Source organism: Nanorana parkeri, unplaced genomic scaffold (assembly GCF_000935625.1).
Source record: "Nanorana parkeri isolate BGI_ZX_2015 unplaced genomic scaffold, ASM93562v1 scaffold327, whole genome shotgun sequence".
NCBI lineage: Eukaryota > Metazoa > Chordata > Amphibia > Anura > Dicroglossidae > Nanorana > Nanorana parkeri.
The window spans coordinates 1,213,066-1,228,966 of NW_017306595.1; the positions used below are offsets into that span (position 1 = coordinate 1,213,066).

The 15,901-nt window shown below is 41.8% G+C and overlaps 1 long non-coding RNA gene across 1 annotated transcript in view; it reads right to left on the bottom strand.

The window, feature by feature from the left end:
* Window positions 1–13,561: 13,561 nt before the first annotated feature.
* The window catches only part of LOC108788475, a 4,514-nt gene continuing 2,174 nt past the window's right edge, over window positions 13,562–15,901 (bottom strand). Inside the window, exon 3 of the long non-coding RNA XR_001941341.1 lies at window positions 13,562–13,630. This is a non-coding gene — a long non-coding RNA (uncharacterized LOC108788475). The remainder of the gene's footprint in view (window positions 13,631–15,901) is intronic.

Genomic DNA, 15,901 nt, shown 5'->3' on the forward strand with positions numbered 1-15,901 from the left:
TCTTTAATATTTTTTGGGACCACCATTACTTTTGATCACTGCATGCCATGACATTTATTTCTAGGGATGCACTGATATATCGGCCGCCAGAACATATCGGTTGCCAAAATGCCGAAAGTAAAAAAATTTTGCCAAAATAGTGGTGCATTGTTAGTTTCTCACCTACGCCCTGGGCGCTTCTCTGCGGGGAGGAGAGAAACTGTCACAGGAGGCCAAGGGGAGCGGGAGGAGAGCACTGTGATCGGGAGAGCAGCGGTGTGTGAGCGGTGATAGCTGTCACAGGAGGCCAGCCGGTGGTGCAGGGGAGGAGCCAGCTGTCAGATCGAGACCTCCTCCCAGCACCGCTCACTTAGCCTCCTGTGACAGCCGATCCAAGATGGAGAACGGGTACAGGCAGTCAGTGAGTGTTTGTACATAATTGAGGACAAAAGTATGTTTACCCTGTCCCCAATTATGAATGAATGGGAAATGATGTACATCACTTACTGTTCAGTCATGACTGTGGACATGGTAAACCTACTATATCCTCAAGTTATAAATGAACAGGAACACTCAGTATAGAGGATTCCTTGTCATTTATAACAGGGGCTGCAGAATAAGAGCTTGAGGACTATGTGCCCTCAATCTCCTTTTCTACTTTAAAAGGGAAATATCAGGGGTCTGTTTAGACTCCTAATATTTCCCAGAAGCCCCCAACAGTAAAGTTAATACATTTAAATATTTAATTTAAAAAAATAAAAATTAAATAAAAAAAATTACGTTTAACCCCTTCGTGACTGACGACGTACAGGTATTTTGTTGTGTTTTGGGGCATTTAATTAAATTTTTCACTAAATATTGGGGTTTAATAAGGAGTTGCGCTAATATTGGGCAACATAAAGATTTGCAACTACCACCATTTTATTCTATAGGATCTTGGCATTCAGAAAATATATAATGTTGGGGGGTTTTAAGTAATTTTCAGGCCTAAAATGTGGAATATAACATGGGTACAAAAAAATGAAAAAAAGGCCTCAGTCATGAAGGGGTTAGAAAAATTAAATTAAATAAAAATATTTGGAAAAAAAAACAAAAAACATTTTCAGTTTGGGCCTGACACTTTTTTTCATTTCGGTTTTGAAATTTTAATTTCGGTGCACCTCTATTTATTTCCATCCAGAGCTGCATTCATTTTTCACCAAGATCTTGTAGTGATGATGGGAGAGTTGGGCCACTATGGGAAGTCTTCTCCGGCACATCCCAAAGATTCTCAATGGGGTTCAGGTCTCTGTGGTGTCCAATCCATGTGTGAAAATGATGTCTCATGCTCTCTGAACTGCTCATTCAAAATCTGAGCGCAATGAGTCCTGGCATTCTCATCTTGGAATACACCCATACTATCAGAGGTCAATCAGTACATTCAGGTAGGCAGCTGACCTAATTTTTTGGGGGACATAACATTGCTGAACCTAGACCTGACCTGCCGAACCAACCCCAGATCATAATACTTATCCATTTGAAGGCACTTACCAATTTGCTTAGCGAAATCCAGTTGGTGACCTTTTTTTTGGCCCGGCCGTGTGAATGTGATATACAATACTGTGCACAAGTTTTAAGCAGGCTCCTCCACTCCCTAATTCATCACGAGTACCGAAGGCAAGCTGGAAAAAGCCAAGGCAATACCACCACATTACATTAATACTACAAGCATCAATGGGCAGGCAGCTGCTGTCCTGGTAGATTAATGGAAATAGTTACCGGTAGCACAGATCTTCTGTGGATGTAAGCTGCCTCAAATCCTTCTGTCTCTTCATGTAACACCAGACAGACTCAATGGATGTTGAGATTAGGGCTCTGTGGAAGCCAAACCATCACTTCCAGGACTCCTTGTTCTTCTTTATGCTGAAGATGGTTCTTAATTACATTGGCTGTATGTTTGGGGGTAGTTGTCCCGCTGCAGAATACATTTGGGACCAATCACACGGCTCCCTGATGGTATGGCATGATGGATAAGCATCTGTTTGTATTTCTCAGCATCTTCACCGATCTCTAGCTCTACGGTGAACAAGCTGCCTCCTGCTACAGCCACATATTTCTGATATTCCAGAGCACCTCCTGCCATAAATTCTGCACCCCAGTTCCTGATTTTGTGCATAGTTGAGTCACTTGCCTTGTTTCCACATTGGAGGTATGGCCGCAATTCTTCCATGAAGACCACTTTTGGTCAGACTTCTCCAGACAGTAGATGGGTGTACCTGGATCCCACTGCTTTCTGCCAGTTTGATGCTGATGGCACTGCAGGACATCTTTTGCTGTGCTTGGGAGAGACCTTACTGATGCAGTATAACTACCCCGTGTCTTGTTTTTGTGCTTAGTCTAGCCATGGTGACATGAAACTGTCTTCCACAACCTCACCTTAGTAGCAGTTTGGCTGTTCCTCACCCAGTTTTCAGACTCCCATACAGTCGTTTCTGTTTCAGCTAATGACTGTGTTTCAACCTACATATGAAATTGATGATTAACACCTGCTTTGTATATTTGGTTAATCCTACAAAGTCTCTGACTGTGTGCAAGTGTAAGAATTGATGCTGGTTTGAATCCAAAGGGTAGTCACGCGAAATATTGAATTGAGTTAGATTTTTCTTCTACTCACGTTGCATTTAAATTGATTTAAAAAAAAAATACAAGATATACATTTTTGAAAGCATTCTTCCACACCTGCCTAAAACTTTTGCACAGTAGTGTGTGTGTGTGTATATATATTTATTTATTTTCCCCGATCACATATTTTCTGTAATTTTGCCCATGCCATGAATGCAATTTGGTTCTGACCCACAAGTTTAGTTTTGCAGGTACTTGACCCTCCTCGGGCTTCTTCAGGAGAGATAAATATTCTTTGCCATATGAATGAAGTCAGGAATATACATTCTACAGCAGCAGACAGAAAACTAACAATTTAAGCTCACCAGATGTTTCTTTATAAATAGCAATAAACAAAAATAAAATAATCTCCAAATGTTCAGGTCAGTACATACTGTAGACTGTAATTCACATTGCTGCAGAATTAGATTGCAGTTCAGTTGGTGAGAATAAAACTTCTATTGGCACAAACCATCTGTGCAAAAACAAAATTAAGACCAGAAAATTATAAAATAATTTATTTTTTTGAACACTGTACATTATATACATAGTTACACTTAAAAAAAATAAATGCAGTTCAGCAAAGAAGATAATGAAACGTTTAATGAAACCAACTTAGAGTTGCATCATTTCCCAGATGATTTTTTTCAGTAATTAGATTTCAAAAGAAATACATTTACTCTAAAAAACATAAGGTTTAAAAGCATGGTTGTACATAAATTATGATCAAAAGCATGTAATGTTCCAATTCCCCTAAACCTAAAATGCATAACTGACCCCCAAGTATGAAGATATCTTAAAGAACTGTGTTGACCATAACAACCCATCTCCCTTCTAGTTTTCAATTGTCAGGCCTATCTTGCTGTGTCTTAATTGGTTGCCTGGATGTTAGTGTGCTCTTCACATTAAGAAAATAGGTAGTCTGCCAGCTGTTGTATAAAAAGAGATGCCAAGAAGGGCTTTCAGCTGTATGGCTCAATTTAGGTGGCAGATGAGACCTTTGTAGGACAGTGGGAAATTTACCAAGAATACAAACTGTCAACTTAGTCTGCCAAGCAAGTACTATACCATCACAGCTGCTTCCTAGCAGAAAACCAGGTATAATTAGTTCCTCTTTTAGAACGATTGCCAAACATTTCCTTATAGTGTTTACTAATGAAAACCTATCGAGATGGAACTATGGGCGCTGCCACTACAGACTTGTTTTTGAAAATGCATGCATTGTACCCATTACTAGCCTTAAAAGGAGAACGATGAGGTGAGTGATTTCCACTCATCCTCATAGTTAGAGCCGACCTGTGACAAAGAAGCTATCACAGGTCGGCTCTATTGATTGGGAAGTGAGCAGAAACATGCAGCCGATCCGCTCACTTCTGGATCGTCTCACTGCAGTGACCGTCAGTCACCCTCCCTCTCCATTCAGCGCTGGAGGATCGAACGGGGGCGGGCACAGCTGGCTCTGCCTCTAGATAGGCAGAGCCAGCTGTCACTTACGCAGCTGGGTGGATCTTGACAGTATTGCCGAGATCCGCCCCGGCTGCGGCACGCTCAGTATATCGAGGGCTATACTGAGCTTTGGGTCACGGGAGGAGGTTAGTATAGGTCCTCCCGTGACCCTAAGAAGAACCATTGGGAAAAAAGACTAACCTATTGTTCTCTTTTAAGTGATTCTAAACTCAGGAGTTAAATCTTTAAAATGCATTCAAGTAGCATAACTAGTAACAAAAATGTATCTTATTTGTGTACCACTCGTATAGATCCTCAAATCGTCCGAATTGGTCCCTGTGTGTGTTGTAAAGTACCCGCTGCGCCAAGCTTGCTCCTGTGATGGACTACAATCTCATATTTAGTTTACTAATTTGTAGTGAGATTTTAGTCCATTACAGACACAAGCTTGGAGTGGTGGCTACTTTACAACACACACAGGGACCATGGGGAACAAAAGTAGCCACCATCCAGGAAGGACAGTGTTGGCACCAATTCAGAGATGATTTCAGGATCTACAGCCGAGTGATACACATAAAGATACATTCTAGTACCTAAACTAGTAACAGAAATGTATCTTAAGGTTTAAAGTAGTTTTTAAACCCTCACGTTTTTTTTTGCATATATCTACTGCTAGCAAACAGTAGATATATGCAACTTTAAAAAAAAAAAAAAAACCTTTTGAAACAGGTTTAAACTTACCTGTGTTTCCGCCGCGCGCTCCCGTCCGAACAGCTGAAGAGACTCAAGCGGCCGCAAAGGATCTTGGGGCGGGCGTATGCGCAGTTCAGATGTTCAGCCGGGAGACGAAGAGAGACACAAGGTAAGTCTATGGAGCAGCGTGCACCCGCACAGACACCATGGGACATGATTGAAGAGGACAGAGGAGTCAGCGCTGGATCGGAGACCTGCACCAGCGCTGGAGGGACAGTAGAAAAGGATAGTAAAGAAGAAGATGATCGAATAAAGAGGCAATCGCTGGAATACAAACAAAAAATGCCCTCTGCAAACATGACAGTTCAAATTTACCTTTCCTGGCACCGATCTTCACTGTACTGAGGAGATACTGCTACCTAAAGAATCTTTAGAATCAGACACTTGCGGGTGTGTGCGATACCTGGTCCCCTGTGATTCCTCCCACAAGCCCTGTGTCACTAGAGGACACAGTAGAGGGGCCGATGGATCAAGCCACTGAGCTCAGCAGGGACCAGGAATCCAACACTCCCAAGTGTTTGCTATTGAAAATTCTTCAGGTAGCGGCCTGTCTCAAATAGAAACAGCTGGTGCTGGGGGCACTTTTTGTTTTTACATTTTTGTTCTAGTGACAGAGTCTCTTAAACAAGTCCCTCACCTAGAACAAAATGCCCAACTCAGTGTCCCGAGACCTGAAATTTGTTACACCTTAACAAATCACCAAGCAGTAAAAGGAAGGAAAAGAAGGCACCTAGAGAGCCTGCACCTTCCAAATCAAATCAGCAGCGGCAGCCACAATGTTTTTATGCCAGTGGTTTACATTCAATCAAATCAAATCTAGCCATTTGGATACCTCCACACAGTTGTTAATGATAGGATTAATATTGCACAAGTTATTTTTAACCATTTTATTCTCTGTACAGCCATACAATCTGATATATGCGCATCAATCAATGCTTAAAGTGAGCAGGGAGACTATGGTATACACAACACACACTTGCTTGGATTCATTATTTTTCTTCTTTCTTTTATCTCAAGCCACCCCAGCAGAACATGCAATAGCTGCAGAAATATATTGTCCAATCTGTTTTCTGAGGGTTCCCATATACAAGGACTATCTTGTGGAGGTTTAATATTATAGCTGAATGAACTGCATAACCTGCTACGCTTTTGAGAGCCTCCCTTATAAAAGGGGTAGGCAACTGTGGCACTCCTGCTGTTGTGGAACTGCAAGTCCCATGAGGCACTGAAAGACTGACATCCACAGGCATGACTCCCTGGAGGCATGAAATATCTGGAGAATAAAAACCAGATTAATTGTACTTTTATTGACAAGAGTTTCAAATGCTTTCTCTTTTCCTTCATGGCTACAACAAATTGCACAATCTAAAGCAAACATTAAGGGCTAGTTCATACCAGCACTGTTGGGTTGCATTGTCCAACACCACCCGACGTTATGTGCTCCCATTTGGTGTGGACCAGTCCTAATATGTAAAGAGTAAACATTTACAGGGTTATTCACTAAAGGATGAAGAGTTTGGAGAAGGCAGGAGAACAATCTAGGATAAAATAGCTGATTTGGAAAAATTCCTCTCACTTTCCAGCTCAGCTATGTTGTCCTAGAGTGTTCACTTCTCCTGCCTTCTCCAAACTCTTCAAACTTTTTGTGAAAACCCTGTAAGTGTGTGCGCAAAATCACTGTTCACATCATAAATGCACATTTCCCTATTTATCTCCTTAAGAGGCATAACGTGGGGAAATGTGCATTTATTGGCAAGCTGCGGTGATAATTTTTTATTTTTATTTTTTAGATTTTGCCTGCACATGCACTTAGAGAATTCTCAACTTTAGCTGCACAAGTGATTGCCCCATCCTCTTCCCTACTGTTAAATAAGACCATCAGTACGGTTTCATCATATGCTCAGTCCAAATTGACCTCTGCATTGGTTTGTGTAGGGTTTACTTAAAGCAAAAGGTAAAAGTTGCATAGATTTGGACACATTATAAGTATATTATGTGAATGCAGCCCTCGTGTTATTTCTGTGCCTTCTATAGTTAGCATTACTGATCTTACAAACTGCTCTAATATGTCTTACAGACCTACAGAAATCTACATATAAAAACACAAAGACCTAATAAAGTAGGAAACTAAACAGTACATAACCCGAACAAATACAGGAACCTCAGTCCTTTCCAAAGTCAAACTGCCGTAAAAAAAATATAAGAAAACTGATGAAAAGTTCTGCCTGGAACACTTTGGACTTTCCAAACAAATTCAAGCAGATCTCCATTCATTGAATCTAATTTCTTGAAAAGGTTTCTGCAACATGAAAAATAAGAGTAAAAAAGCTGCACTAAGCAGAAGGAAAACTAAACTTCAAAAAAAAACAAAAAACCTTCCTCAATTCCTGCATTCATTAGATTTCTTCCCAGCAAATACAATTTAAAGTCCATTCTATCAGCACCCATAGAGTGAGATGCGTACTATTTCTACATTCAGCTCCACGGAATTCTACACACATCCTCTTTGTACAGGTAGAAGAAAGACCACATGGCAAATCTAATCATCTGGGAGAAGACATTCACAATGTTCCCTAATGGAGGGGTTTTATACATATCGCCTTTTTCTACTCCTCATACAAACCCATTTATCCGAGTAGTTTAACAAGCTTATCAAAGCGTGTTATAACAAAAGGAGATCCATTATTCAATAGACTTATAGCAGAAGTTTCATCTGCCTATATTTTGTCTTCCCTGGGTCCTTCTTTTCACCCTTATCAACATGCTAAAGAAATCTTTAAATAAAACCTTTTGATTTTTATTACATCCCTTATTGTAGACCCAGTGATGTCATTACTGTGCTCTGTGCTTCTCTATACAACACATGCAGATCATGGCTGGTAGGAGGGGCTGGCAAGGTGCAGTATATAGCTTCCTGAAACCATCACAATACCCTGCCTCTGAGCAGCCCCTAGCTCTGATACAAGCATTGGGTGGATATAGTTGTATGCCTCTATAGCCGGTGCCATTCTGCATGCATTGCTGTATAATTTTACACTTTCCATTTCACTATATTGCACACCACACTATCTTTTTTTCTTTTTTACTTCCACCGGTCCAAGCTTGCTCCTGTGATGGACTACAACCTCAATACAAACTTGTAGTCCTATCACTGGAGCCATTTTTTAAACTTTATTTTATAGTTTATCCGATTAACCGATTAATCGAACTTAATAATCGGCTAACTAATCGATTTTGAAAATAATCGTTAGCTGCAGCTCTAGTCTGGAGGAGTAGAATTTTCTACGCAGACCAATCTAGATAATAACCATATTATGCTGAGACTCAATGATTAAAAGAACTGAAATCCAATAATTGAAAGGCGTGGGCTAGGGAGAGTAAGGCTGAGAAGAAAGAAACATAGATTATACTGGACATCCTCCAGCCAGGAAAGGAGTCGGGCTCTATCCGACTTACTGCAGTTTATGATGAACACTGTAAGACGCTCACAAGGGGAATTTATCAAAACTGGAGCAGACAAAATCTGGAGCAGCTGTGCACGACAATCAGCTTTTCTCTTCAGCTTGTTTCATTAGGATTTGAAAATGAAAGAGAGAATCTGATTGGTTGGCATGCACAGCTGCTCCAGATTGTATCTGCTCCAGATTTGATAAATCCCCCCCACAGTGTGCAGTGAAGTCAGCGTAAGCAATTTCATAGAGAAGATAAGCCTCTACAACTGTACAAGACTGAAGGTAAAACTGGAGTGCAGCATTACCTGTCAAATCTTCTAGTTAAAATGGTAGCGGAGGTGACATGCAAGTCCCAGCAACCGTAATCTATAATAGCACATGCATATCTTGATTTGATATGATTTCATAATTGGCAAGATTCTTTAATCATGGTCGCCTTTACTGTAGTATCCAATCTGACAGTAAAATAGTTAAACAATATTTATGACTATTCAGATCCTAACAAATCCCTCACAGCATCTGAAGGCCATCAACCTAGATAGTAAAATTATTTCTACATCCATAAGTGGTAAAATGAATAGCCCAGTTTGTGCTGTTCTGCAAGTTTTCCTTCCCATAATCCTTCTGTGCTTTACAGATGTAAGAAGCATAGGCTGACATTGCTGGCCTCCACTTCTGCAAAAGCTAGCCTCCTGGCAGGCATGCTGATCCTCCCGAGTCACTGACCCTGAACAAGTATGATACACATAGAGACTTGTGACTTTTCTCTAATTTTTCTAGCCTGCATACTTGTTCCATGGCAGTGATCATATGTATTGATGTCAAAGGGTCAGCATAACAACCAAGCAATTAGAAATTTGAAAATAGGGTTAGCAAAGACATCCTTTATCTCGCTTTCAAGACAAGATCCTTTGATTGATAGTCAATGAGATGTGTTTATGGTTAGTGTCTAGAATATATGACACCAAACTGCTCTCTCAGTACTGCAGCATAATCCAAAGGGAGGTAAAGACTTTAACAAAAGTATTCCAATGAAGCACCGAAACCAGCACAAAAATGAAATCAAAAAGGTATTATGAACAGATGATTGGAGTTAGTTAATCCTGATACAGCCAAACATCTGAAGAATAAAACACATAAGGCATATTACTTAACTGACAATTTTAACTTTACAGGGACTTTGTCATATAGAACTGCCCATACAATGAAATGTTGTGTATATGGGACTGCCTATTGTCATCTATAGAGAATTGCAGATAAATCCTCATAGATACTGTATGAGCAAACTGAACATTTACCCAATTAAAATAGATGAGGAATACTTGTTACAAATGCTAATTATTCTGTATTCTGCTTCACAATATCAAAATTGGGAAAGTAGAGTAGAGCTAGGTCTCTAAGTGCAGAACATCCAAAGCCTGTGATCAGGTAACGCTCTGCACACACTCAAAAAACACAGTCATGGTTAGAAGGTAGAGTATGGAGGCTGCTGAAAGAATAAGAAAATGGTGTTTGGCATTTCTTAGAAATACCTAACCAGCTCCCCCTTTTGCAGCCTATGGAAATCTAGCCATATGATGTAGGCTGTCAGTTAAAGGAAGGGAAAAAAAATTATAATATATATATATAATTATTTTTTAGGAAAAGTATAGGAGAGAAATCACAGGCAGCTTAATGTAATACAATGCGGTAATCATTTACAATGTCCAAGCTGGCTCCATAGAATCCCATAATATTGGGGTCTGCAGCTCACATTGCACAGCAACATATAGAAGCCTACAGCTCAGAAAGGAGCCAATAAATTAACTTTAAATAAATAAATAGAAATGTTCCACTTTCTTGGATTATACACAAAAAGTTATAAAAAGAAGTTCTGGTTTCATCTAGCATTAATGCTCGCTTGTCTATGGAAAATATAAATCAGTGATGAGGCAGAAAGTTTTATATAAATACAAAAATCAAATAATGAACGGGTGGCATAGTATGCAGTAGTGAAAATGTAATGAAACATCTCGGAGGCTCCATTATTCATCCACCTCCATGAAAATATCACTGAAGAAGTACTCAGACACTGTAGCAGCCTCTTCTTCTGTGGCAAGGTCCTGGGATTTGGGCGATTCTTGAGTTATGGTTTCCAGGTTCTCAGACAAATCTTTGCTGTCCAGATTCTCAATATCCTTAAGGAAAAAACAAAGTTGACTTAAATATGTAGCTTTAGTTTATTTTAAAATTTCAGTTTAAGATTAGGTATGCATGTGGGCTGTCATATATATGTTTTTTTTGGTTAATATATTTGTATTTCCAAATACATATAGATTTACATAGCACACATTAATACATGTGCATACATTAATTCATGGGGGGAAGATGGAAGACCAAATGTTTATTAATTCCCCATATGTGCGGTTTGTGAATATTGTGTTATTCCTCTATTCCTTATACTATATTCTCCATAATTACTTACCCCGCCACTCATATTATGTGGGTGTATTCCTTATTTCTATGTGTACCCCATTAAAATATATATCAATCTGTGAATAATAAGAGTGGAACACCCTCCTATGATAAAAACATATTCAGTGTAATCTTCCTTATTGTGTACTCATCCAACTATGTATAATAACTATTCGTGTTCATCTATGTGAAATGTTACACTTTAATACCACCTAGAATTCTATTTTCTAGGCCCTGTGAACCTTCGGACTTCCCTTCTCCCCATATTCTATCCTCCTTCTTCCCCTTACTTCCATACATATAGGTCAAATGCATTTATAATCCATTATAAAACAATAAATCCTAATGTTGTTTAGAGATTGGCCATTCGATTGTTGGCTCTTATATTTCCACAGACCCCATAAAGGTTTCCTCTCTATATCTCTTCCTTTCCTCCCTATCTTTCATTATCAAACTCCTAAATACTTCAGACTTCCTATAAGACTCCCATTCCTCCCATATACACTTATATTTGTCAATTTTTCCAGTATCTTTTGCATTTAATTCCTCCATGTATCTTATTTCTTCCATCGTGGTCTCCCACTTCTCAAGGGAGGGAGGGATCCTTGATTTCCAACCCCGTGATACGTTGACTCGTGATGCGGCCAACATGAATCTCAGGATATCTACCTTTATCTTTTTTATAGGACCAGGGATTAAGGATAATAATGCAATTGTGGGGTTATTCTCCAGATTTGGTTTACCTATAGATCGATAGACTTCAAATATTGACTCCCAAAAAAGGTATAAACTTTAGGACAACTCCACCAAATATGCAGATACGTTCCCTCTCCTATATTACATCTCCAACATCTGTCTGACTCCCCCGGGTTTATATGTTTAATTCCTTCTGGGCATCTATACCATCTCGAGAGTATTTTATAGTTTTTTTCCTGATAAAATGAGGATTTGACAGAACTATGTGACATAGTAAGAATTCTTCCCCATTCTTCTTCCGAGATCTCCCTCCTTAACTCCTGTTCCCATCTCTTCATATATTTTGTTTGACCTTTGGCTTCTTCCTCTCTCAACAGGCCATAGACCAATGATAATGCATGTTCATTTTTTGTTTCCCGCAAGCATAATTTCTCAAACATAGTTTATGGCCTGTTAAGGGGTTTGTATGCCCTTTGATATCTGATATAATCTGTTAATTGAATTGCCTCCATCCATAACTTGGCTGTCATATATTATGCTCACTACATATACATGCTGCGCCTTCCCGCTTGGTAGCTCCCCACAGTGACTGGGACTTTTGTTACTCAGTACAGTAACTGCATTAGTTTATTTTTCTCACTTTCACCAAAAAATCCTGCCAGCAACACACTTCTTGTTCTAAGGTGACAATGCTCACTTGCTGTACTGTACCTATGGTTGAGCAGCATAGTTATCCTATCACAGAAAGTGTGTAAGAACTACAGAAGGCCTTCCCTTTCCTTGTCTCCATAATATGTAGTTCAGAAATAATATGGACAGGGCAGTTAGGAATGCAGAGTGCACAGGACAGTACTTACTGGATTGCTAGCAGGAACAAGGAGTTTCTTCCTTGCACTTCTAAAACAGATATAACAAATCACTTTTACTGGTATATTTACCAGGCCAAAAGGGGGCATATAAAGAGAAACTCGCTGTAAGGGTTTACACATACTGTCATGTCTTGGTGGAACAGACAGCTTATCAACTTACTTGACAAGTAGAGGGGATGCTCTCTGTATTCGTTGGAGTTGATGCATCAGCAGAAGATAAAGACTGAGAAGGCACTTCACTGCTTGCCGCATCCTCAGGGTTCCCAGTGGAGTTTCCTTCCTCTGGCTCCTGAACTTTGACCTTGACCTTTTTACACTTTGGTTTTAAAATCTTTTTCTTACCGGTCACTTTAGCTTTTTTAAGCTGATTTTCTTTGCAGACCAGAGATAAAAAGCCAAGAGGTTTATTCCCAGGCCTGAGGAAACAAGAACATTAATATGTTCATCAAAAAAAACAAAAAACAAATATGAACATAAAGCTACAACTGAATTTAAACTTTGCAATCTAAGTTTTGGCAGCTTTGTAAAGCAGAACTCCAGATTTTTTTTTTTAATTATACCCTTGCAGTGCACTCACCCCTCTCCGCAGTCGACAAAGATGAAATGCTTGTTTTAAGTCTGAGGGCAGAGGAATAGGCTGTAATACCTTATTCCTTGCTATGGCAGGCTTCCATCACGCTGTGCCACCAGACTCCGAAAGTCTCCTCTTTTCTGCAGTCCAGCTGGCGCCGGCACTCTGACGTGAAGTACAACACAGGACCGGTAGCCCTACACTGTACGCAAGGATGGGGAGGGCCAGCCAACAAATCAAAATGTTGGAAGGAAAGTGCCAGTGGGTGGTGGAATGAAGAATAAGGCCAGTAGAATATAGCCGACTCCTCTACCCCTAGACTTACTGAGCAGTTGACACTTGCAGTGCTGGAGGGGGACCCACTACAAGAGTAAAAAAAATAAATAAAAAATTCTGGAGTTCACCTTCAATTCATAAATTTTTGATTTTCATTTCATTTTGTAACGTGCCAAACAATACCTACACCTACCTTGGCACGAATGCATACCGTTCAGTTTTTTCAGTGACAAACATCCTAATGCAAATTCTTAAATAATACAGAAGTCATATTCACCTTTGTTGTAGTGGTGTAGAAGATGATGCAGGTAAAAATCTACTTGGCGAATTACAACTGGCAGTTGCAGACTTCTCAATAGGGGAAGTACATTCCTGCACCTTTTCTTCTCCTGTGGAGGAGCTTGCTATATCAATAGAGCTCTGATGGGATGCTTCCGTCTCCTTGGTCTTGATCTCAGCAGGCATACTGCTGCTTTTCTCATTCTCTTCAAAGGCTGGCAAAACAAAAACATTATAAGTACATTGCTGGTTACTTAAAACCATTACAGCTCTATAGCCCTACAGCATTAACACAACAAAGGGTCTTGTTTAATGGGAAGACAGAATTGCTTTATTCATTTAAAACTTTTACTTTAAGTTTCTAAACTTACCTTCAATTTTTAGGTTTGTTTTAATACCATAGTAGCCATCCAGAAGGACAGCGAGAAAGGGGGATTAATAACTGCCCTAAATGCTTAATTTGTGTGTGTAAATTTCAACTTTAGCTACCGAGCTCTGTTAAGACTTCGAAAAATTAAAAAAATCCAATACTGGAAAACACATGAAAATGATCAGCCTAAAGTGCAGTGGCTGGATATAAGAATAATAGGATTTTGGTACTCACTGTAAAATCCTTTTCTCTCCATTCATTGAAGGACACAGGGAACAGATCGGAGATCATGTACTGTAGGGTAATATCGTCACCTGCAGGAGAAGGACGCTAGGCACAAAACTAAAGACCAATTACAGCCTGGGGCGGCCCCTGCCGGTGGCCAAACCCCCCACCTGCTGACAAGTCTCCAGTTAGCAACAAGCAGTAAAGGAGTACACACCCACACAGAGAAGCGGGCCCTGTGTCCTTCAATGACCGGAGAGAAAAGGATTTTACGGTGAGTACCAAAATCCTATTTTCTCTCCCGTTCATTGAAGGACACAGGGAACAGATCCGAGATCATGTACTCTAGGGACGTCACAGAGCAAGACCAAAAAAGAGGGGTGGGCCAACAGAAACAACAAACCCAACTGAACAAAAAATCCCCCTCAAACGGCCGCCTGCAACACTTTGCGACCCAAACCAGCATCCGTAGATGCCAAAACATCCACCTTATAGAACTTGGCAAAGGTGTGAACAGAAGACCAAGTCGCGGCCTTACAGACCTGAGAAACGGAGGCACCATGACGAAAAGCCCAAGATGCCCCAACAGCCCTTGTAGAATGGGCCGTAACAGAAAAAGGAGGCTCACGCCCCTTAATAGCATACGCTTGAGACATCGTGTTGCGAATCCATCGAGAGATGGTGGCCGACGAGGCAGCCCGGCACTTCCGAGGGCCATCCGCAACGACAAACAGGGAATCTGATTCCCGAAACGAAGCCGTAGCACTCAGATAAACACGGATGGCGCGGACCACATCCAGACAGTGCAGCGCCTTCTCCTTCCTGTGGACAGGCTTCGGACACAAGATGACTCTGTCTCAAAATTGAGCTGGAAAGCCGAAACCACCTTCGGCAAAAAAGACAGCCGAGGCCGCAGAACCACCTTGTCCCGATGCAGGACCAGCAACGGGGATGAACAAGAGAGAGGGCCGCCAACACCGAAACCCTGCGGACCGAGGTGACCGCCACCAAAAAGGCCACCTTTTGAGACAGAGTCAGAATTGGAATTTCACGCAGGGGCTCAAAGGGAGACTCCTGCAACACTGAGAGCACCACATTCAAATCCCGGACCCTGAGATAGAAGATCCGGACGAAGCGGCAGGCACCAGGGGACGTCCGCCACCAACCGAACCACATCTGCGTACCACGCCCTCCTCGGCCAATCCGGAGCCACGAGGATGACCGGGACGCCTTCCACCGCGATCCTGCGAAGAAGACGCGGCAACAGATACAGTGGTGGGAAGGCGCAAATTAGACCATAGCAATCCCACGGCGCCACCAGGGCGTCCACCGCATCGGCCCAAGGATCCTGGGTCCTGGCCACGAACCGATCGACCCCCGATTGAGGCGAGACGCCAGGAGATCCACGTCCGGGAAACCCCCGCGAAGGCAAAGTTGGTGAAACACCTCCGGATGTAGCATCCACTCCCCCGGATCCACCGACTGGAGGCTGAGATAGTCGGCCTGCCAATTTTCCACGCCCCCGGTTGTCCCCAGCAACTGTCCTCCCGCAGGCAGACGACCCCCACTACAGCACCTGATTCCCAGTGTCCCAGCGCGTCCTCACCCGACCGCGTCCCGGCAAGAAAGACCGATCCAGCCGGGTGACGCGCTATTACAGGGATCGGGAAGCGGCGCAACGGAAGTGACGTCAGGAAGAGGGCGCACGCGCCCACACCAAACATGGCGGCCTCGGACTCCGAAGAAGGCCGCAAACGAAGCCGGGGGCTCGATTAGCGGCCCCCGCGAGCACACGGGCGGAACAGAGCGGCCAGCACACACAAAGGGGCACAAGCCCCAGCGGAGCAGCCCGAAACGCCGCGCAATCCATCCCCAGGGAGCCACAGCTGCA